At 43.5% G+C, this 21,249-nt stretch overlaps 1 long non-coding RNA gene across 2 annotated transcripts; it reads right to left on the reverse strand.

Moving 5' to 3' along the window:
• Positions 1-983: 983 nt before the first annotated feature.
• Positions 984-20,240, reverse strand: LOC103638561 (uncharacterized). 2 transcript variants are annotated; one of them, XR_004852656.1, is made up of 4 exons: positions 19,413-20,240; positions 17,794-17,862; positions 1,349-1,498; positions 984-1,210 (listed from the first exon to the last, which is right to left on the reverse strand). It is a non-coding gene; the product is annotated as an uncharacterized lncRNA (long non-coding RNA). The 2 variants fall into 2 exon arrangements; XR_002264923.2 differs by lacking the exon at positions 19,413-20,240 and adding an exon at positions 18,267-18,714 and having other exon boundaries at positions 17,794-17,957.
• Between the last annotated feature and the right edge of the window lie 1,009 nt (positions 20,241-21,249).

The raw sequence follows: 21,249 nt of genomic DNA on the forward strand, positions 1-21,249 counted from the left end.
GTGAGTAACACTTAGAGAAATAATAATCTATTTCCAAATGAAGTTAGTTTATGATTACAGTTTATGTTGTACTTTGATCTCATTATCCCTTATGTAGTATTGTGTCTTTTTAAGATGTATTCCTATGTTTGTACATGTTTGGTGTGCTGTTCATTTGTACTTTTCAAATGTATTGAGTGCATGCTCGCTTTATTTAGACAACGAGCAGTCCGAGGTTCCTGAGTGTGTTGTTGGAGACCTTCCTGAGCAACAACCTGGTGAAGGCAAGTGTCCTCTTACCTATTATGTCCTACATACTTTACAATTCACTGTCCCGCATTACATTACTTAAGCCTAAGGATTGACTAGCTTTGTATCTACCATATCCTTTCCTTTTGGGTTATCATGGTTAGCATCTTGCTTTTGCTTAACTTTAATCAATGAATATGATGTGAACATTTAAGATACGATACTGTTATCCTGATTGTCACTACTACAGATCATGCTATATGAGACAGTTAATTTTTAGTTATTAAGACGCTTATGAAGTGTCCAAATTTGATGGAGTCGCAAAAGAAATCTCTCGTTTAAGATGGTTGTAAACCGTCTTAAAAGATATTATATAAGACAATTTTTAATTTATAACCGTCTAAAAAGATATTTATTTAAGTCATTTTGTCTGATAAATTGTCTTACATTAGGTTTTTGTTTAAGACACTCCTTCTAAAGAACTGTCGAGAATACAAACATTATAAGTCTCAAAGTATTTATGAAACTGACTAGAATATCCTTTAATAATAGACGTTTGCAATAGAAAAACCATATTATTTAGGAGACTGATATTAGACGTTTTAGTAACCGTCTTATTTAGGAGTCTTATTTAGGAGACTGATATTAGACGTTTTGGAAACTCTCTTATTAAGATTTAAAGTACATTCTTCAATTTATAATCATTTTGAGATAACACATTATAATAATTTGAAAGAGAAATATACATACACACATTTATTTAATAACATTATAATTAATATAATATAGATAGGTATCATTCAATCTCTTATAAACAAGCATTGTCAAATAACTCATACATATGTTCATAAACAAGCATTGTCAAATAACTCATACATATGTGTACTCTAAATTCAAACTAAAATACTAATTGAAAAACTTGGTCATCAACTGTCTCCACACTTGTGCGACCACTAAAATTTGAGTTTCATTTCATCTTTTCCTATACAACAAATAGGAGAAGGCAATAATTAGTAGTTAGACATGGTTGAATACCTCACATCGTCACATATCACAAAGGTCATATGGATATTTAAATGATAGAATAATGCTAGATTTTTCATCTATCATAAGAACTTACCTTCTCTGGACAACTTTGCTGGAAGCAAACGTGCTAACAATTGGTGAGACAATCATTTTTTGCCACATTTGAGCAAAACTTGCATTTGGGTCAAGCAGATTTGACAGACCAAGAAATAGTATCTGAAGAAGCATTAAACATTCTCCCATCCTATTGAAAGAAATTAGTCAATATTGATGTCGACGTGTGGTACATGATCTTGTACTATTGAAGATACCAACATATTGTGGCAGAACCACCCGAATTATTCCAGCTTAAGTGCCTAAGTCACGCCTCAGGGGCCGTAACACACTTAAATCGGAATAACCCGTCAGTCCCTCAGATCTAGTCTGATAGAGCCACTTAACCAGGATCAAATTCCACAATCTCACTCGAAGGTGAGTCACAGAAGAAATACAATAAAACAGGAAACCTCAAATTAAGTACTGAGTTATTACATAAATCGGAGTTTTTGAGTAGCAAATAAAGTTCACAACATAAAGTGCAGCGGATAATCGATGTCGTCGATAATGAGGAAATGGGCAAGGCCTAGCCCACTACTCCTCAGGCTCCTCTCCTGCCGGAGCAACATCCCACTCGACCGTCCAACCCGGTGGCAGGGTGGTAGGCCAAGTCACACCATCAACTACATCCTGCATGGTACCTGCAAAAATGGTGCCACAAGCAAGGCTGAGTATACTAATACTCAGCTAGACTTAACCGGTGTGAGGAGTCTACTCCTCTACCTCTAGACTATGCAGCTGTTTGGCTGAGGGGTTTGGTTTGCCAAAAGCACTAGCTATTTCTAAAATCAACTTTTAGCTTTTCAATTTCTACCATCATTAATTCAGCTAGATTTGCTCCTTCTAAGCATACATGGTAACAAGCAATTAGCTCAATCAACAAGTTATCTCATGTAATCCACATTTCACTTCTTACTCGATGCAGTACAAGGAATCAAGCAGTCTCATTAGCTGCGAGAAGCAGACGATTCGAATCGAGTTTTAACCTTGCAAGGTAAACCTAAACACACGGCATGTCAGGGTACTCCGACCCCACACATGACAACCGTCCCCATCGATTCCCCGTTCGCGTCCAGGCCTCACCGTCTTGGCATACAATGCTCCACTGACCCCGGCTGCCGCCGTGCAGTGACCGCACTTGTACCCACCATAGCTAGCATGGGAGACCCTGTCTCAGGTCGCATGAGGGATAAAGTCCGCGCCCGGCTTCACTCAGGTACTAGGTTTACCGGTTACCATTTTTCCCGGCATGTGCTTAGTACGTTCAAAAGCTTGACTCAGGTATCCACACATTAATCCTTAATTCATTTTTCCCGTCTCATGGACAAGGCATCCTCCCTGGATCCAAGTCCATAGACCAACATAGATCCCGTTATCAAGATGAATACAATCAATTCCTGACCTCGCGCGAGTGCTAGAAAAATCACTCGACTTCTACCGAGATCCTGATTAGCAAGCAGTTACTCGACCTAGCATACTAGTATTCATCTCAAAAGGAATCCTAAGTTCATGCAACTAGAGGTTTCAAGCAACTCCTACACTTAAGTGCACATTACAGTCCTACAAGCATTAAGTGTAGTAAAGTAGCATATAATAACATGGTTATGCATAAAACCGGGGCTTGCCTTCAATTGCTGGGGCTGCGGGGAGATCCTCAATAGCAGCCTCTGAAGCCTGCTCCTGGTCCTCCTCTTGGACAGGTCCTTGCTCGGGGATGAGCACGTACTCTCCGTCGGCAAGATTACAATCTAATGAATGCAATGCGTAAGATATATGCATGATATGATATGTGCTTTTAGAAATTATAACTTTACAGGTGTATGGTTCTTTTGAATTTAAACAAGTTAACCTTACTTATGTAAAACCTTTTAGTGGTATACTTGGTAAATTGGGTTAGTTTTAATGGGATGAGGTTTATTCCTTCTTCTCTTTTCTTTTATTCTTTTTAATGTTTTGGAGTAGGTTTGAACTACAAGTTGCTTTTATAAAATTCCAAAAATTCTGCAAAAATTACAGTGGCTTGTTACTGGTGTATGATTCTCTGTCTCAAAATTTGGGGTTCAGAAAGTGAATGGTTTTCTCTGGACAAAATTACCAAATTTTAGAGCAGAAGGGGTACTTTGAACTACAACTATTATTTAACAGTGGGTAATTCTTTAAAACTTATTTTTGCTGGCTTTTAGGTGTCATAACATGACTTGATACAATTTTCTAGTCATTAATACCCTTTAATTCTTTCCCTAAGATTTTCTTAAGGTTTCTAGCCAAAGGGGTGCTTTCTACTACCACTATACTTGAAAAACATCAAACAACAGAGTTCTTATTTTTCTTAGTTAGTATTTTATGCAAGAGCAATCATTCTGAAGTTTGGCTTCTTTTTGCTTAAGGGAAGGGGTGGTTTGCATTATTTAAGTCAAATGGCCTTTCTCACAAATTACTAGCAAAAGGCATGGGTTCACTTCTTTTTCATGGGTTTGTATTTTTCTTTGGTGGTTTATCTCATCATGGACTTAGCAAATTTTTGGTTGCCCAATGTCACATTATTTGAGGTTGTTTATGATTTATTGGGAAAATGCCTTATTACCACTTTGTATTTATTTTCCTTACTTAAAACGTTAGGCTGGGGTGCTCTGTATTTTTGTAGTGGGGCTCTGGTGGTTATAAGTTCACTGGATTTTTGTTAACCACTTTGGTTATAGTTTTGCAATTCTAATAATTGATTTTCAGTCTACATAAGGCTAATTAAAGCATCTTAATTAGAAACTGGTCCTAATTAATGGTCTCTGCATTTTTCCTAGGTTCTTTGTTGCATAAGTAAACTAGGAAAAATATTGCTAATCACTGTTCAACATTTTCTAATGCTTTTCTGATTTTCTCTAAGTTTTGGACAAAATGGCTTTAAATGAATAACTACATCATAATCTCTAATACTGGGGCTCCTACTATTTTTAAACAGTGTCTAATTAAGGTATAAGCATCTACAAATTTTCTTAAGCTCAGCACAAAAGAAAAACTAATTTTCCTTAATTAAACAAGGTTTAGGGGGTTTCTGTTTTTAATTTTAAACTCTAAAATTTAGAACATAAAGCATATGGTTCACTATTTTTAAATGAAGGGTCATAATATTCCAGAGTTAGCAAAATTGGTTTGACAGCTTTTCATTAAGATTTCATCAAGTTATGGATTTTCTAAGTTCTCTGGTTATTTTAAAAGAATAACAGAATTGATTAAATGGAAAACCACTTTGCACTGGGGTCCCTGGCGGTTTTTCTAAGTTTCCTTCGCGAATCAGTCCTTAGGTTACTATTCACATGAGTCGCTGACATTACAGAAAACCCCTCGGGTTCTACAAAACCTAACCCGAGGTCCTTCTTCTACCTCCAACAGTAGCCGCGGCGAAGAAAAGGGCGGAGGGGCTTACCGGCGGCGAGACTGTTCCGGTGAAGTGGTCGAGGACGAAGGGGAGGTCGCGGGGATCACAACGGTGTGCGGAACGCCGTCGGAGATGGCTGGAGTCGGTCGGTCCACGCGCGCAGGCGGGGATGCTCGTCGGCGGCGAGGAGACCGGCCTGGTCACGGCGAGATAGTTCAATCAAATAGGTCAGGGAGGTCCACGGGTTGCCAGAGAAGACATGAGTGAAAGGAATCGGGCGGAGACTCACTGGATAGCTCGGTCCACGCGCGGCGGCGGAAGACCGAAGTCCGGTGAGGTTGATCTCGGGCCTCCGGTGAAGTCCGGTCGGGTCCGAGGGCTTGGCAAGCTTCACGGGCTACTGGCGGAGCTAGCCGAAGCACTGGTTGGGCTGGAGGGTGGCTGGAGTGGGCTGGCCACGGCGGCCGTAGCTCTGGCGGCAATGGCGGGCGGAAATACGCTCGCCGGAGCTAAGGAACGGTGGCTGGCCGGTGAGGGTGAGTGCGGGGCGAAGAGAGGTGCGCCCGGGGAGGCTTTATAGGCGCGGGCGGGCACGGCCGAGGGCGTGGGCGCGCGGCGGACTTGACCGGACGCCGGGGTGAGCGCGCGCGCGGGTTGGGCGAGCTCTGGCGTGCCGACCAGGGTCGAACACGTGTGCCCGTGCGTTCTGCCCAAGCTCTGGCGCGTGTGGTCGCTCATCCGAGCCTGCTCTCGCCTTAGTCAGTGCACGAAACCTCTTCTCCTCCCTACAAGCTACCATTCTTGTGTGGGTGCCATAGGATTTTGCCTACTGGTTGCAGAGATATGGAGCCAGGAAATCTGGTCTGTCTCCCTGCCTAAACCCGAGGCAAATCCAAGGTTTTGTCGTGTCTAGGGCTCGCGTCCCAATGCCATCTTCTGGCACACGACAGAGGGGTTAGTTAGACACAATTTTGTCAATGGGGCCATTAGGATTCGAGTTAGGGATCAAGGTGAACATCCCTGATCTTTGGCTCAAGGTCTGAATTTCAGAATTCTGAAATTCAGAATTCCCAATGAGTCCCAACAAAAGAAGCTTGATTTGGGGTTTTATTTGGATTATTTTGGCTAAGCTTCCTCAATCTTTCTTGTTGCTTATCAAATATACTTTAACTTATATAATTGGCTCAACTCAAAATTTTAAACTTTTCATTCCCTTTTTCTTATTTTCTTGAATTTTGTTCATGGGATTCACTTAGGGTTCTTAATTAGGGTTGCACATTCTTATCTTTTCAAAGACTCAATTGTTTTGATCATGACACATTTAAGTATATACTTGGTGAATTCTTTATTACTTAAGTTAATTTGATGATCATGCTTACTTTGGTTCACATAAAATAATGGTTCTTGGTTTGGCTTTTTAAGAGAAACCCTAGGTGACACTGGGGTGTCACAGCCTTCCCCCTTAAAAGGAATCTCGTCCCGAGATTCGGGCCAGAGTCCTTCCGAGGTGAAGCGAAGGGTGAGACTGATAGGAAAAGGGTGGGGATTGTTATTATTAGGGCAAAACTGCTCTTCGAATGTCATTCTCTTTGCAACTTCAGAAGGAAGTCCTTTTAAGTTTTACTTTATAGTTACTTCATTCTGAATTAAGATCATATTTTTGGAAATTAGATTCGAAAGGCAGGAGGAGGGGTTGGGGGTGATTACATACCAGCTTCCTTAGGTAGGCAATCGGGGAAGTTGGATCTTAAGAATTCCTCGGTTTCCCAAGTAGCTTCCTCCTCTGAGTGATTACTCCACTGGACCTTGAACATCTCGATCGATTTAGCCTGAGTTGATCTTTCCTTGCAATCCAGAATCTTGGAGGGGTACTCTTGGTACGAGAGATCTGGCTCTATCTCCAATTCTGGCTCTGCTATGATCTCAGTCGGCAATCGAATACACTTCTTCAGCTGAGATACATGGAATACATTGTGAATGGCAGACATCTTTGAAGGTAACTTCAGCTTGTATGCCACGGGTCCACATGCTTCAATGATCTCATAAGGTCCAATGTAACGAGGGGCTAGCTTGCCTTTGATCCCAAACCTCTGCACTCCCTTGGTGGGTGATACCTTGAGGTATACAAAACTTCCCACCTCGAACTGGAGAGGTTTCCTTCTTTTATCATGATAGCTCTTCTGCCTGGCCTGAGCAGCTTCTAGATTCTTCCTGATTAGCTTGACCTTCCTTTCGGCTTCAGTCACCAAATCAGGTCCAAAAACTTCTCTTTCACCAGGTTGAGACCAATTGAGTGGTGTCCTGCACCTTCTTCCATAGAGAGCTTCAAAAGGTGCCATCTTTAGGCTGGATTGATAACTATTGTTATAAGCAAACTCTGCCAAGGAGAGGTGCTTATCCCAGTTCTTGCCACAATCGATTGCACAAGCTCTCAGCGTATCTTCCAGAATCTGGTTTACTCTTTCCGTCTGACCATCAGTCTGTGGGTGGTAAGCTGAACTCCTGATTAGCTTGGTTCCCAAAGACTCTTGCAATTGTTCCCAAAATCTGGCAACAAATTGGGCTCCTCGGTCAGAAACAATGGTCCGAGGTAATCCATGCAAACACACGATCCGGTCAATATACAATTCTGCATACTTCTGAGCCTTATCAGTGGTGTGCACAGGAAGAAAATGCGCCACTTTCGTCAATCGGTCCACAATAACCCAAATTGAATTATGATGACGAGAGGTGTTGGGTAGACCCACAATGAAATCCATGCTGATGTCGTCCCACTTCCACGAAGGTACAGACAGTGGTCGCAAAGCTCCAGCGGACTTCAAGTGGCTTGCCTTTATCCTCTGACAGGTGTCACACTCTGATACATACTGGGCTATCTCCCTCTTCATTCTGGTCCACCAGTACAAAAGCTTCAAATCATGGTACATCTTGGTGCTTCCCGGATGCATAGAGAATTTGGAGAGATGAGCCTCATCCAAAATTTTCTTCTTGAGATCCTGGTCCTTAGGAATTACCAATCTGTTTTTGAACCATAACACACCCTTCTCATCCTGGCGGAAACAATTATACTTCTCGACCTTCTGATGGAGATTCTTCTTGATAATCTGCACTCCCTTGTCACTGAGCTGGGCCATGATAATCTGGTCTTGCAAAGCTGGCTCAACAGCAATGTGAGACAAAGAACCAGAAGGAATCACTTCAATCTGCATCTTGCTCAACTCATCACACAAGGTGTTATCATGAGAATCCATCAGAATACAGTTGCATTGCAACTTCCGACTCAAGGCATCTGCTACCACATTAGCTTTCCCTGGGTGATAATGTACCTCCAGGTCATAATCCTTGATCAGCTCTAGCCATCTTCTCTGCCTCATGTTGAGATCAGCCTGAGTAAAAATGTACTTAAGGCTCTTATGATCAGTGAAGATGTTGCAGTGGGTTCCCATTAGATAGTGCCTCCACATCTTCAATGCATGAACCACTGCTGCTAACTCAAGGTCATGAGTAGGATAATTTTGCTCATGAGGCCTGAGTGCTCTTGAGGCATAAGCAATGACTCGGTTGTCTTGCATCAAGACACAACCTAGCCCGGTGCCAGAGGCATCGCAATACACATCAAAAGGCTTGCTGCTGTCGGGTTGCGCCAATACTGGGGCGGTGGTCAGATGCTGCCTTAATGCATGGAAGGCATTTTCGCACTTCTGACTCCACACAAACTTGACTTCTTTCTTCAGCAACTCAGTAATAGGCTTCGCAATTCGAGAGAAGTCCGGAATAAATCTTCGGTAATAACCAGCTAATCCCAGAAAACTCCGAATCTGGCGAACAGTCGTTGGTGGCCTCCAGTTCATCACCTCTTGCACTTTATCAGGATCAACAGCTATTCCAGCCTGAGAGATAGTGTGACCCAAGAATTTGATTTCCTTTAGCCAAAAATCACACTTGGATAACTTGGCATAAAGGTGGTGCTCTCGCAGACGTTGAAGCACTACATGCAAATGCCCGACATGTTCTTCTTCGTTCCTTGAGTACACCAGAATATCATCGATGAAAACCACCACGAACTTGTCCAATTCCGGCATGAAAACAGAATTCATCAGATACATGAAATATACTGGTGCATTTGTCAGCCCGAATGACATCACCAAGAATTCATATGACTCATATCTGGTTGAGAATGCCGTCTTCGGAATATCACTTGCTCGTATTTTGATCTGATGGTAGCCAGAGCGAAGGTCTATCTTGGAAAACACCTTGGCCCCGACCAACTGGTCAAAGAGAACATCAATACGAGGCAAAGGATACTTGTTCTTGATAGTTACCGCATTAAGAGGGCGGTAATCTATACACAGCCTCAAGCTTTCATCCTTCTTCTTCACAAACAGTGCTGGACATCCCCAAGGCGAAGTGCTTGGGCGAATGAATCCCTTATCCAGCAACTCTTGCAACTGCTTCTTCAACTCTGCCAACTCAGCGGGTGGCATTCGGTAGGGCCTCTTGGAAATTGGGGCCGTTCCCGGTTGCAACTCGATGGCGAATTCAATATCCCGATCCGGTGGCATCCCTGGCAATTCATCAGGAAAGACATCTGCATACTCACAGACCACTGGGATCTTCTTCAGGGGTAACTCCGTCATAGAGAAAGCACATGACTGAGAAGAACCCTGACTAGGCAGAATCAAAGTGAAATTCCCGCAGAAAGGAGAATTAACTTCCACGGTACGACTGGCTATATCAAGCACAACTTGGTGCAAGGTCATCCAATTTTCTCCTAGAATAATGTCCACATTTTCCAATCCCAACACAAGAAGAGTGGTTTTGACAATGTGGCTTCCCAGTTGAATAGGCACACTTTGGTTTAATTGATTAGTTGCAATTTTACCCCCAGGTGTGACTATCATGAATGACCCTTTTGAGTGAGAGAATGGCAGTTTGCAATTAGCACTGAACTTTTGGCTAATGAAGCTATGAGATGCACCAGAATCAAACAGAATTAAAGCAGGTTGATTATAAACTGAAAAGGTACCGGTCATGATAGGAGCTCCTTCCGGCACTTCCTCTAGAGCAGTGAAGTTGAGCTTCCCTTGCCTGACTTGCACCTTCTGCTTTCTTCCCTTGTCTTGATTTGGTGCTGGCATCTGCCTCTGCTGGTTCCTGGGACAATTCTTGGCATAGTGGCCCACATTGCCACAAGTGAAACACTTGTTCCCATTGCCCTGGCGGAACTGCTGCTGCTGCGGAGGTTGATTGTTTCTTGGGGCGGGAGCTGGATAGCGGTTGGGTGCCGGCTGCTGCTGCTGCTGAGGTGGCCTGATCACCCATCTGCCTGCCTGCTGCTGAAAACCCCTGCTCTGATTGTGAGAAACAATCCGGAACCTCTGAAGCCTGAGCGGATGGTGCTGCCATTGGTGCCTTCCTCTTCTTCTCTGCCCGGTGAGCAACAATGCAATCCTCCTGAGAGATGGCCATGTTGACCAACTCATTGAAGCTATCAGCCCGGACAGTGTTGAGTCGTTCCCGCAGCTTGGTATTGAGACCCCTGCGGAAGCGATCCCTCTTCTTTTCATCAGAATCAGCATGATACCCTGCATACTGGCATAAGTCGTTGAAGGCTTGCGCATACTGCAGTACCGTGCGGGTTCCTTGATTGAGGGCCAGGAATTCGTTCAACTTCCGATCAAGAATGCCAGCTGGAATGTGGTGTCCTCTGAAGGCAGTCTTGAATTCCTCCCAAGATACCTCACGATCAGCGGGGAGCATAGCACGGAAGTGGTCCCACCAAGTCCGAGCAGGGCCGCGAAGCTGCTGTGCGGCGAAGCGAGCCTTGGCCTCATCAGGGCAGTCTCCTGTGAGGAGGGGAAACTTGGACTCGACGACGCGAAGCCACACGTCGGCGTCCAACGGATCCTCTGCCTTGGTGAACAAGGGCGGCTGCGTGCTCAGAAACTCCTGGTACGTTGCCATAGCCGGAGGTCGCTGATGCTGGCCTCCACCATGATGCTGAGGGTGGGGCTGGCGCTGCAAGAGCTGTCGCAGAATTTCATTCTGCTGGGCCATCAGCTCCTGCACTGTGGGAGCTGGAGGAGGTGGCGGGGGAGCTTGCTCATTTTGCCCGCGACGCTGCCTCGCTGCCATCTGAAAACAGAGATTGTCGCCATTGTTATCCCAATTCATATTTCCGAACGACAAGACATCATCTCATATGGAAGGAAAATGCCATAATCATAATATTAGGTTCGAAATGAAGATAACATGGTGACAAGGGTCCCACAGACATCAAAAGTTCACAGGGTTACATTAAATAGGGGAAGTACCCACAAGCCTAGTCCAAAATGTGATACTACTAAGCTCGCATAGGTTTCTATCCGCCTAAAAATGTCAAAGCGACTGCTTAACCCTGAGCGGTGGAAGCGACACTGGATACGGGTGAAGGGGGCATCGCGGAGGTAGTCCCATTGGCACCAGGGGCTGGTCCTAGCTCCTCGGGAGCCTCTTCTCCCTCGCTTCCTGCTTCATTGGCCTCCATCTCCAGGTGGTGCATGTCCAAGTGGTCATTGGCTTCCTCAAGTTCCCTCTGCACGTCGTGAAGCTGGTTCTCCAAGACATCAATAGTGTTATCTCGGATCTCCACTTGCTGCTCCAGGGTGGTGATACGCTGGTTCAGCCTCTCCACCTGCAGATCCTTCTCCACCAACTCTGTGGATAGGTCGACCACAAAATCTTCCCGACTGTCGAGGGTGAGCTTGGCAGCCTGAGCGGTGTTAGCAAGAAGTGTCATAGCATCGCTCTGAAGGGCCTGAAGGCGGTACAGCGCACTCATGCACTGAACAGTGACCCTCCCAACCAAGTCAGGATACATTGCCCACACATCCTTCACATGGCTCACGCGGTTACACCACATGGGATCATCCTTCTTCTCAGCAGGGAAGAGTCCCAAGGGGTGCATCACCATCTCCAGGGGATGGTAGCCACAGAAAGTCGTCAGAGTCTTCATGGCTGCTGCCTCAACGGTGTCGTCCGTCCTGAGTCCAATCGTCTCAGAGTCAAGAGAATGCCAACCCGGCTGAAGGGGATGAGCCTCCAAAGTTAGCCAGACCCGACAACGAGGTACCCGATGCTCCTCATACAACTGCACTGTGTACAAAGGGGGCGTAGGGTAACCGGCGGAGTTAAGCACTTCCCACAAGATGGAAGGAAAGCCATCGCGAGAAAGGAAGTCAGAACTGAAACGAGAATCTCCTCCACTGGCGGGGGTGGGTGAATTCATCTGCGGAAGGGAATCAAAGATAAAGATTATGGTGGAAGGAAAAAGAAAAAGAGAGCCCGGATGATTTCGAAGAAAAGGGGTTAGCTCAATTTTAATTCCTCTTTGTGTTTTATAATGCATGCATGCGGAAAGAAACGTTGCCTCTCAAAAGGAAAATAGGGTGCCTTTTTAGGGCATCCTAAAATATAAGTATTGGCCCACAGGGCCTAATTAATTAGCCACCTATTTCTCCCTCTATGCCTAAGGCCTTTCGTCCTAGGTCTAGCGGTCTAGTCCTGACGATCCGTAACAGTTTCTAGGCAAGTTTTAGATTTTGAAAATTGGTATTCATGGTTTATTGTCCTCATCTATGGTGGAATTTGCTCCGATACCAGCTGTGGCAGAACTACCCGAATTATTCCAGCTTAAGTGCCTAAGTCACGCCTCAGGGGCCGTAACACACTTAAATCGGAATAACCCGTCAGTCCCTCAGATCTAGTCTGATAGAGCCACTTAACCAGGATCAAATTCCACAATCTCACTCGAAGGTGAGTCACAGAAGAAATACAATAAAACAGGAAACCTCAAATTAAGTACTGAGTTATTACATAAATCGGAGTTTTTGAGTAGCAAATAAAGTTCACAACATAAAGTGCAGCGGATAATCGATGTCGTCGGTAATGAGGAAATGGGCAAGGCCTAGCCCACTACTCCTCAGGCTCCTCTCCTGCCGGAGCAACATCCCACTCGACCGTCCAACCCGGTGGCAGGGTGGTAGGCCAAGTCACACCATCAACTACATCCTGCATGGTACCTGCAAAAATGGTGCCACAAGCAAGGCTGAGTATACTAATACTCAGCTAGACTTAACCGGTGTGAGGAGTCTACTCCTCTACCTCTAGACTATGCAGCTGTTTGGCTGAGGGGTTTGGTTTGCCAAAAGCACTAGCTGTTTCTAAAATCAACTTTTAGCTTTTCAATTTCTACCATCATTAATTCAGCTAGATTTGCTCCTTCTAAGCATACATGGTAACAAGCAATTAGCTCAATCAACAAGTTATCTCATGTAATCCACATTTCACTTCTTACTCGATGCAGTACAAGGAATCAAGCAGTCTCATTAGCTGCGAGAAGCAGACGATTCGAATTCGAGTTTTAACCTTGCAAGGTAAACCTAAACACACGGCATGTCAGGGTACTCCGACCCCACACATGACAACCGTCCCCATCGATTCCCCGTTCGCGTCCAGGCCTCACCGCCTTGGCATACAATGCTCCACTAACCCCGGCTGCCGCCGTGCAGTGACCGCACTTGTACCCACCATAGCTAGCATGGGAGACCCTGTCTCAGGTCGCATGAGGGATAAAGTCCACGCCCGGCTTCACTCAGGTACTAGGTTTACCGGTTACCATTTTTGCCGGCATGTGCTTAGTACGTTCAAAAGCTTGACTCAGGTATCCACACATTAATCCTTAATTCATTTTTCCCGTCTCATGGACAAGGCATCCTCCCTGGATCCAAGTCCATAGACCAACATAGATCCCGTTATCAAGATGAATACAATCAATTCCTGACCTCGCGCGAGTGCTAGAAAAATCACTCGACTTCTACCGAGATCCTGATTAGCAAGCAGCTACTCGACCTAGCATACTAGTATTCATCTCAAAAGGAATCCTAAGTTCATGCAACTAGAGGTTTCAAGCAACTCCTACACTTAAGTGCACATTACAGTCCTACAAGCATTAAGTGTAGTAAAGTAGCATATAATAACATGGTTATGCATAAAACCGGGGCTTGCCTTCAATTGCTGGGGCTGCGGGGAGATCCTCAATAGCAGCCTCTGAAGCCTGCTCCTGGTCCTCCTCTTGGACAGGTCCTTGCTCGGGGATGAGCACGTACTCTCCGTCGGCAAGATTACAATCTAATGAATGCAATGCGTAAGATATATGCATGATATGATATGTGCTTTTAGAAATTATAACTTTACAGGTGTATGGTCCTTTTGAATTTAAACAAGTTAACCTTACTTATGTAAAACCTTTTAGTGGTATACTTGGTAAATTGGGTTAGTTTTAATGGGATGAGGTTTATTCCTTCTTCTCTTTTCTTTTATTCTTTTTAATGTTTTGGAGTAGGTTTGAACTACAAGTTGCTTTTATAAAATTCCAAAAATTCTGCAAAAATTACAGTGGCTTGTTACTGGTGTATGATTCTCTGTCTCAAAATTTGGGGTTCAGAAAGTGAATGGTTTTCTCTGGACAAAATTACCAAATTTTAGGGCAGAAGGGGTACTTTGAACTACAACTATTATTTAACAGTGGGTAATTCTTTAAAACTTATTTTTGTTGGCTTTTAGGTGTCATAACATGACTTGATACAATTTTCTAGTCATTAATACCCTTTAATTCTTTCCCTAAGATTTTCTTAAGGTTTCTAGCCAAAGGGGTGCTTTCTACTACCACTATACTTGAAAAACATCAAACAACTAGAGTTCTTATTTTTCTTAGTTGGTATTTTGTGCAAGAGCAATCATTCTGAAGTTTGGCTTCTTTTTGCTTAAGGGAAGGGGTGGTTTGCATTATTTAAGTCAAATGGCCTTTCTCACAAATTACTAGCAAAAGGCATGGGTTCACTTCTTTTTCATGGGTTTGTATTTTTCTTTGGTGGTTTATCTCATCATGAACTTAGCAAATTTTTGGTTGCCCAATGTCACATTATTTGAGGTTGTTTATGATTTATTGGGAAAATGCCTTATTACCACTTTGTATTTATTTTCCTTACTTAAAAAGTTAGGCTGGGGTGCTCTGTATTTTTGTAGTGGGGCTCTGGTGGTTATAAGTTCACTGGATTTTTGTTAACCACTTTGGTTATAGTTTTGCAATTCTAATAATTGATTTTCAGTCTACATAAGGCTAATTAAAGCATCTTAATTAGAAACTGGTCCTAATTAATGGTCTCTGCATTTTTCCTAGGTTCTTTGTTGCATAAGTAAACTAGGAAAAATATTGCTAATCACTGTTCAACATTTTCTAATGTTTTTCTGATTTTCTCTAAGTTTTGGACAAAATGGCTTTAAATGAATAACTACATCATAATCTCTAATGCTGGGGCTCCTACTATTTTTAAACAGTGTCTAATTAAAGTATAAGCATCTACAAATTTTCTTAAGCTCAGCACAAAAGAAAAACTAATTTTCCTTAATTAAACAAGGTTTAGGGGGTTTCTGTTTTTAATTTTAAACTCTAAAATTTAGAACAGAAAGCATATGGTTCACTATTTTTAAATGAAGGGTCATAATATTCAAGAGTTAGCAAAATTGGTTTGACAGCTTTTCATTAAGATTTCATCAAGTTATGGATTTTCTAAGTTCTCTGGTTATTTTAAAAGAATAACAGAATTGATTAAATGGAAAACCACTTTGCACTGGGGTCCCTGACGGTTTTTCTAAGTTTCCTTCGCGAATCAGTCCTTAGGTTACTATTCACATGAGTCGCTGACATTACAGAAAACCCCTCGGGTTCTACAAAACCTAACCCGAGGTCCTTCTTCTACCTCCAACAGTAGCCGCGGTGAAGAAAAGGGCGGAGGGGCTTACCGGCGGCGAGACTGTTCCGGTGAAGTGGTCGAGGACGAAGGGGAGGTCGCGGGGATCACAACGGTGTGCGGAACGCCGTCGGAGATGGCCGGAGTCGGTCGGTCCACGCGCGCAGGCGGGGATGCTCGTCGGCGGCGAGGAGACCGGCCTGGTCACGGCGAGATAGTTCAATCAAATAGGTCAGGGAGGTCCACGGGTTGCCAGAGAAGACATGAGTGAAAGGAATCGGGCGGAGACTCACTGGATAGCTCGGTCCACGCGCGGCGGCGGAAGACCGAAGTCCGGTGAGGTTGATCTCGGGCCTCCGGTGAAGTCCGGTCGGGTCCGAGGGCTTGGCAAGCTTCACGGGCTACTGGCGGAGCTAGCCGAAGCACTGGTTGGGCTGGAGGGTGGCTGGAGTGGGCTGGCCACGGCGGCCGTAGCTCTGGCGGCAATGGCGGGCGGAAATACGCTCGCCGGAGCTAAGGAACGGTGACTGGCCGGTGAGGGTGAGTGCGGGGCGAAGAGAGGTGCACCCGGGGAGGCTTTATAGGCACGGGCGGGCACGGCCGAGGGCGTGGGCGCGCGGCGGACTTGACCGGACGCCGGGGTGAGCGCGCGCGCGGGTTGGGCGAGCTCTGGCGTGCCGACCAGGGTCGAACACGTGTGCCCGTGCGTTCTGCCCAAGCTCTGGCGCGTGTGGTCGCTCATCCGAGCCTGCTCTCGCCTTAGTCAGTGCACGAAACCTCTTCTCCTCCCTACAAGCTACCATTCTTGTGTGGGTGCCATAGGATTTTGCCTACTGGTTGCAGAGATATGGAGCCAGGAAATCTGGTCTGTCTCCCTGCCTAAACCCGAGGCAAATCCAAGGTTTTGTCGTGTCTAGGGCTCGCGTCCCAATGCCATCTTCTGGCACACGACAGAGGGGTTAGTTAGACACAATTTTGTCAATGGGGCCATTAGGATTCGAGTTAGGGATCAAGGTGAACATCCCTGATCTTTGGCTCAAGGTCTGAATTTCAGAATTCTGAAATTCAGAATTCCCAATGAGTCCCAACAAAAGAAGCTTGATTTGGGGTTTTATTTGGATTATTTTGGCTAAGCTTCCTCAATCTTTCTTGTTGCTTATCAAATATACTTTAACTTATATAATTGGCTCAACTCAAAATTTTAAACTTTTCATTCCCTTTTTCTTATTTTCTTGAATTTTGTTCATGGGATTCACTTAGGGTTCTTAATTAGGGTTGCACATTCTTATCTTTTCAAAGACTCAATTGTTTTGATCATGACACATTTAAGTATATACTTGGTGAATTCTTTATTACTTAAGTTAATTTGATGCTCATGCTTACTTTGGTTCACATAAAATAATGGTTCTTGGTTTGGCTTTTTAAGAGAAACCCTAGGTGACACTGGGGTGTCACACATATTGTATGTTTTCCACAAAACTGACCTTTGACCTGAAAATTAATATCAAAAGACACTCAATGTCTGTTGTCTACAAACTCAAAATAATGCATAGAAAAACTGCTAATCAGTAATCTAAACATCTAGGCCATGATTACACAAGAAAGAAAATTGAAAAGATATGACAAATATTTTGTAGTAACGCTCTTATTGAATCTCATAAATAAACAAGCAATCACAAAGTTCTTATTCTATCTTCGCATGATAGTTCATTGACAACTATAAGGAATGACTTTGCAGATAAAATGAAACTATTCTTGTGGTACTGCAATACTATGGTTCAAATGTGAGGATTACATTTATCAAATTTCATGTGTTTTGTCTTCTGTATTGAAAGTTGTAACAAAATAATAACTGCTTCGTAAAAAATAGTTTGATTGTAGTTAGTAGTTAACTTTCTGATGGTTTAGCCTATTGTGAACAACTGGTTCATTAGGACTGGAGCAAGAATTACATCATTGCATATCTTGCAATTAAGCATTCTCATAGAATTTATCAAACATTGTCTATGTCCTACTCGGTATGTACTATGTAGTGCAACACTATTTAGACTGTACAAAAGTGAAATGTATTTTATTCCCCAAAAATATTTAAACGTTTACACAGACCAACAAGTGGTTTTAATTTGTGCTAACAGATTCTAGCATCTTTTTTCAGAATAACCACAACCCATGCCTTGCCTATGTATTAGGAGCCATTTCCATTCTAATATAAAACAAAGACATCTCAAACACAGTTGCAACAATCAATCATCCATATTCAGTTATACCTCGTGTACGTACCTTGTGTAGTAGGACCTATTTCATTGGCTGTACAAGCGGAATAGCACCAATAACACATAAGAGCAGTCCCTAAGCATAGAAAAAACCTTCGTCACGAGAAAATAAGCACAATCTTATTCAACATCCTTTTATAATTTTCTTCTAGTCATCTATCACATATTGACCTGCAACAACCATTTGAAATGTCCTCAAATGAAACAATATAGAGTACGGTCTAATAGATAAAACAAATGAATCTAAAACGATCCAATAGAAAATGTGGGTTAATGGCTGAAAAATCCGAATTCTGAATGAGACAGTACAACCTGGCTGAGTGAACAAAAGAACCAAGTTTGGATACACAAGCTACTTGGAAATTGTTTATGCGCATGGGATGAAATGCATGAATGAAAAGATAAAACATCAAACCCATCTGCAGCTATGCCTTTCCTCTATTATAAGAACATTGAATGTATACTTGCATCTATCTACACCTTCCATTGCAATATCGCAGAGAAGATATTAATTGGATGGCATCCAGACGTGAAGTAGGAAAATGTCATGTATTTTGGTTCCATTGTTCCTGAACTGTTAGTTAAGAACAGAAGTTAAAAATCATCTCATAAGAACACATAGCCAAAAACGCTTCATATGGCCACAAAATATTTTGGACAGCAGTACAGCAGTCAGCGGTTTTGCTCATAACTTACAAAATATTCATCCAAAAATCGTGAACTAAGACTTTCTAGAAAGCATAAGAAGTCCTCTACAACTTTTGTATTATCATCACAGTGAGACTTGACATTTAGAATGGTCAAACAATGCTAGACGTAAATTCTATTCAGATTTGGACAGAATTCGACTACTTACTTTAAAAAAATCATAACTGGAGTTTCAGGCATCCAAATCAGGTGATCCTAGACTTTTTAGAAAGCTAATAGAATTCTCTACAATTTATTTATGAACATCCCAGGTTAGTTTAATATATATCAAGGTCAGAAAACATGAGAAAGGCTCTACTGTCCAAATTGGGACAGATTCAGATATCCTAACTCAAACATCACTAACTTAATTTATAGATCACCAAAAAGGGCGATCCAAATTTTTTTGGAAAACTTAAGAAAAGTACTGCAACTTATTTATAATTACTAAGAACTGATTCTCAGTTTAACTTAATCAAACAAGACAGTTTTTGAAATCTGTACAGAATCTGAACAGATTCGTATACTGTACTTGGAAAAATCATAACTCCTAAACTACTAAACCTGTGGTCATGAAATTTTTACACAAGCAAGATAAAGAAGTGATCTACAACTTTCCTATATAACATTTCTACAGAAAACATGGTTTACTTCCCTAAACTACCTGCATACTAAAACTGAACACAGTCCAAACAGCAAGTATTCAATTTACTCCTATAATTATCATGTGCTTGGCACTTTCTAATCACATCTATAGATTAATTCTACTTTTCATTTGAACGACAACCATATTATCTCACACAACTAAAACATTTCATCGCATTGGTGAAGCGCGAGGCACAACGTCGATGGTGGCTGCGATTAACGACACACAACGGTTCAACATTTTATCAAGCACTAGGGATGCGAAAAACAACAGGCTACTAGCGAGGGGCTCACTGCTACACGGCACTGGTGGAGGCTCCACGACGACAAAAGCAAAGCTGCAACCATGGCGACGACGTGCTCCGTCTCTTCTTCACCTAGATTTCACGGATTTCGCTCCTCAACACACATAGGCACATAAACACAATTCACATTAGTGCTTCGTCTCTTCTTCACCTAGATTTCACGGATTTCGCTCCTCAACACACATAGGCACATAAACACAATTCACATTAGCAAATAGACGTCGATCGATGAAATGACAAAGCAAGAACGAATCCTCACCGATGGTCGACGGCGTCGTAGACGGGATGCGCAAAACATCAAACATCCGACGACGCCAAAAGGGTTGGCCACGACACGACACTCCTCTTGAGCATTTATACAAACACCTTACACGCACGGGGACGCAGGGGCTGCAAAGAAAGGCACTAAAGAGAGGGGGTTCGGCATCCATGGCTGAGGGCTGGCGTCCATGGGAGGTGGCTGGAACAGGGAAGTGGAGATTAGGCGAGCAGGAATGCAGGGGCGAGCTCGCCACCTGGGGCAAGGAAAGGGGCGGCCATGGAGAAATCTGGAGCAGGGAGGGAGTGCGAGGTCGACCAACGCAGGGGGAAACAGAGGTGAGCACCAGGGAGATGCGGCGTCAGGCACTGAAGGGGGCTCAGCCGGCGACCAGCACGACGGCGCAGCAGGGCGCGACCTCATGGAGAAGGACGAGCCAGAGAAATGAAGGAACGACTGGGAGAGACGTGCGTGAGGTGGGAGAGGAGTTGAGGCTGTGTGCTAGTTTGAGGGAGGAAAATGGTTGGGCGGCAGTGAGATAAGGCCAGCAGATGAGCGGCGGCAGGGAATGAGCTGAGGGAGGGCGGCGTGGAAGGATCTAGGGAGAGGGAGAAGACGTGTGGGGATAAGGAGAAAAGATTAAACGGTGGAGAGATAATTACAAATTCTGATTTTTCTTCTCCCATTTTCTTCAACCAAATAAGACATAAAAATATTAAAATCAAAATTAGGGTCTGACCAGGGTATAATTGAATCGGATCACTGCGAAACCGTTCGACAGTACATGAGATAAGATTTAGATGAGATGTCGATAGATCAAATCGAACGACATCAGGGTCGATACATTAAGACCATGCTTTATTTGATTTGATTCGAAACCGATAATCCATCCACAGTCTGAGCAGGAAAACAGATTAATTATGCATACTCAATATCGGCTCTAATTATCTTGCATCAATACTCTTGTCGCCGAGCATCTAATAAAATTTACTCGGGTCAAAAATCACAAGAGTGGTCGAGGTTCCAAATTCGTATTCGCTTAATCGATAAATTTTAAAACAGACACAAGGCTCAACATTTCGTGAAATAAATACGCGAAATTGATACCGCATCGAAATTGTGATCCTTTCGAAATCGATGTCACGCAACGTTCACGTGGGCGAGAGGTTGTGCGTTGTCCAGGCACCGGTTAGCACCAGCCACGCGCCACGATGCCAGGCCACAGAGAGACACGTGCAACGCAAGTGTGAAAGAATTTGAAACAAAGTTTATGAACCAGATCCAATTTCAAGAATTTAGAGTTTGAGGCAAGACGTCGATGGCTCAACCCAAATGATATTGGATTCAATGTTTCGAAAGATTACTAAAGTCTGAATTTTTGCAAAATAAATCAGGATAATTTAGACAGATGGAGATAGACACGATATCAAAATCGTGATAGACGAAGATGATTAAAATTTAGTGTCCATTTTATTCACCGCTATCACGTGTTAAAGTCTGCACTCGTGGTCGAGCCGACAATAAACACCTGGGGTGTTACGAGACGGCCTCCAGCGGTGGCGATTCT

Source organism: Zea mays, chromosome 9 (assembly GCF_902167145.1).
Source record: "Zea mays cultivar B73 chromosome 9, Zm-B73-REFERENCE-NAM-5.0, whole genome shotgun sequence".
Classification (NCBI taxonomy): Eukaryota; Viridiplantae; Streptophyta; class Magnoliopsida; order Poales; family Poaceae; genus Zea; species Zea mays.